This window comes from Henckelia pumila, chromosome 2 (genome assembly GCF_033568475.1).
Source record: "Henckelia pumila isolate YLH828 chromosome 2, ASM3356847v2, whole genome shotgun sequence".
NCBI classification, from domain to species: Eukaryota; Viridiplantae; Streptophyta; class Magnoliopsida; order Lamiales; family Gesneriaceae; genus Henckelia; species Henckelia pumila.
Window position 1 is genome coordinate 156,637,573 of NC_133121.1, and position 3,727 is coordinate 156,641,299.

The 3,727-nt window shown below is 36.3% G+C and overlaps 1 long non-coding RNA gene across 1 annotated transcript; it reads right to left on the minus strand.

Moving 5' to 3' along the window:
* Positions 1-650: 650 nt before the first annotated feature.
* LOC140884637 (uncharacterized) lies at positions 651-2,580 on the minus strand. The gene is made up of 2 exons (XR_012150683.1): positions 2,444-2,580; positions 651-883 (listed from the first exon to the last, which is right to left on the minus strand). It is a non-coding gene; the product is annotated as an uncharacterized lncRNA (long non-coding RNA).
* Positions 2,581-3,727: the final 1,147 nt, after the last annotated feature.

The following is a 3,727-nucleotide window of genomic DNA, read 5'->3' on the forward strand; positions in this document are numbered from 1 at the left end:
AATCAAGCATAGAGAGTCTAAAGACTCAACATGAATATACATATATATATATATATATATATCGTATACGAAAAACATAAAACTTAATGCAATGGTATAACATAAGCATATAGTTACAAAAAACTTGTCATATAAAGGTGATGAGATACATGCAATTATGACAACCTTCATTATGAGCACATAATTTTCCCGTGATCACGGATTTGTTGTACAACTACCATATGAGATCGGCCATTTAAACTTTCATTCTTTGTAAAGGTCCTCCCCGGGGCTCATTTGAGGGTGCCAGTACTAACATTCCGTCTCGTGAGCACATATTTGGAAAGGTTTCTCCGGGGCTCAATCCGGAGTACCAGTCTCGTATTGCCACCACAAAAGCACATATAACATCAAAATATTTTCCATGCATCATCATAACATCATAAAATTCGTCATACTTTCTGAAACGACCAAAAACTAGAAGAATTATATATATATATATATATATATATATATATATAAATTTTATACCACATATATGCCCATACATATATGTGTCACTAATAAAAATAGTTTTATTCCACATAATGTAATATATAATAAATTGATTGAACTCGAGCAGTTTAAAATGCCTGAATAATTTAAAAGAAATGCAAGCGCGCGAAATACGATATCGCAAAATGCGGAAATACTTAGTTAAAATACTCAAGCATAGTCAAATCATAACGTGAGTGATATAGTGGCAAACATGCACTGTAAATAATTGAATACAATCCCCAGAATAATCTCATAGGAGTGCGGAAATAAATACTGCAATGGTCACGGGCAAGCCAGCTAGCAGTGGATGCTCAAAGGTCCTCGCCGCCAGTCGGGACCAAGTCATCAGCTACCGAATCAAACTCACCTGCACCATTTAGATCTAGTGAGCCTAGAGGCCCAGCATGCTCTATAATTTACATAACGAATACTACTAAATAAAACCACATGCAAGCACATGACGCATATAAAAATAACCTGAGAATTTTAATGCATGCATGAACGTAAAATTATATGCGTAATAATAAATCGTTACATAATCATATCATAATTTCATAACAAAAATATGGCATGACATAATCATAAAATCTTTACTGTGAGTTATAATAGTGAAATGTGACCATAAACATAAGCGATTGATCAATCTATAACCAACGTACGCGACGGCGAGGTTCACCCAACCTTAACACGGGGATTCCCTACGCCTCTTATGCCACTTCACCCAACCTTAACACGGGGATCCGTAGGCTCCTGAACATAATTGTCACAATTCACGTCAACTTTCCAAAAATTATTTTCTTCACATGCCATTTACTTAACATTAAAATATATGCATGAATCATAAATTAAAATATCAGTTTTTTTTTTTAATAAAATTTTGCCCGTAAATATATATTTAATTATTTTTATAAAAATAATATTCATATCAAAATATGACATATACGTCTATTAAATATATATTTACGGACTATTTAATTTGTCACTGCTGGTTCGAGTTGTTTTCCCATAACTTAAGCCCTGAAACTAAGTTTGATCCATTAAAACTTGTACTATCCCACTATTATTTGCCCAAATTAATCATATTGAACCCAAATAAATTGAGCCCACTAACTTAAATAAATTTCCAAACCCGAAAACATAATATTTAATCACCTTAAAACTAAATACTCAAGCCTAATAGGAACCCAAATTATTCAAGCCCAATTCACAACTAAAACAATTGGGCTTCTAATTAACTTATTCGGCCCAAACTAACAGTGACCTGGACCCAAACCCGCAACCTAAGGCCCTAAATATTTGACCGACCCGATTCACTACCCATGGACCAAGACTCGACCCGACCCAATACTTTAACCCGACTCAGACCTCTGACCCAAGGCCCAGACCAACTAACACAGCTCCCCAAGCCCAGACGCACGGCCCAAAGGATTTCTCACAAGCCCACGCTTCACCTTCAGCCACACCTCTACCCCTCGGCCGATCACCCTAGCTCCGCCGGCATGACCGGAGTCCGGTCGGCAGAACCGTCCCAAGGTCCTGCCGGTCCTACCTGGTCCAGCCGCGACCTAGCCATGACTAGCATGGCTCGGCCACGCTCAAGATCCCAGACCCGAGCTCATGAACCCAGCTGCTCGGCCCCCTCCTGTTCGCCCCTTTCCTAGTCCAACCTCAACCCTGCTGACCAGCCCTCAACACGCCCAAGCCTAGCCGATCCAACCCAACAGCCAGCTCGAACCATCGCAAGAAAATAGAATCCAGAAGTCGTGCAACCCACCAAACGTAAAAACGAAGAAAAACATGAAAAATCATGGTGCAAAAATCCTAAGACCGTGAGTCCAAAACCACACACAAAAACAAGCATTGATTTTACCCAAAATAATCTAGCATTATAACGATCTGAACAGAACGGAAAAAAAATTGAACATGCCTTAAACGCGAAAATAATAGTATGAAAACGAAGGCGGCGACGAGGCGATCGTTAAACCGTAAAAATTTTGAAAAATGAAGAAGATTTGCGTGTAGTGTGTGCAAGTGAGAGAGACGGCTATGGAGTCTTGAGAAATCGCGTGAGGGAGATGAGGGGAAGTAGGGCTAAGGATTGGATTTTAATCACTTCATGGGCTGCCCTGTTTTTGGGCTTCAGAAAAAGAAGAAAATTATAAACTCTAGCCCACACACAAGATTTTGACCCAAAAATCTTAAATTTTCGGATTTAATGAAAACTCAAATTTAAAAGTGTCATAAAAATCCTTAAAATAGCCCGATTAGGTGAAAAAATGAGTTTTAAAATATTTATATATATAAAACCTAAATTTTCCTATAAAACAAATCTCAAAAATTATTATTTTAGGCTCTTAAAAATTTTAGGACAAAAATTTAAATAAAAATTTTACCACGGTCGACCACTGACCAGTCTGCGCACTCAAAAAAAAAAAATATTTTCTTCAAAAATTCATAACTCTAAAATACCCAGATTAAAAATCCTAAATAAATTTAAAACACCTAATCATGATGAATAAAAGTCATTTAAACCTATAACTTAATTTATTACAATTATATTCTATTTAAATTATTAATTATCCTAATTATGCATACGGTTAACGCACGAGAAAATTCTAAGCGTTACACTTTCTCCTTATAAACATCATCATCATGAGCATTTTCCTCATAAACTTTCTCATAACTTCATCATACTCATCATAAAATATTTGCTTCATAACAATTCTTATTGTTAATGAAACATACTTAAAAACATTTTAAAATCATCATGTCATCATGAACCTTGAAACTCAACATATCATGCTCTTAAAAAAAATTTCATGCTTGAAAATCATGCATGCTAATTAAATAAAAATGAGTACATCATCTTTAAATTCATAAAATTTCATGCTTCCACGTGAGTCGTTCTTCTCGTTCTTGACATTAAAAATTCGAACATTTTCAATAGGACATCTTAAAAACACTTAAAATACCTTAAAAGAGCATAAAATTAAATTTAGGAACAAAATTTAAAAAAATACACGCCCGGGCAGAACCACGGGCGATGGGGCGCGCAGGCGCATCCATGGCGCAGGGGTGCCCCTCTCGGTGCGCAAGCAGCACGCAGGGTGCGTCTTTCTTCTCGGTTTTTCCATCCTTTCTCATCTTTTTTTTTTATTATTTTTCAAACCTACACACTCACCCATTGAAAATTATGATCAAACACATGAAA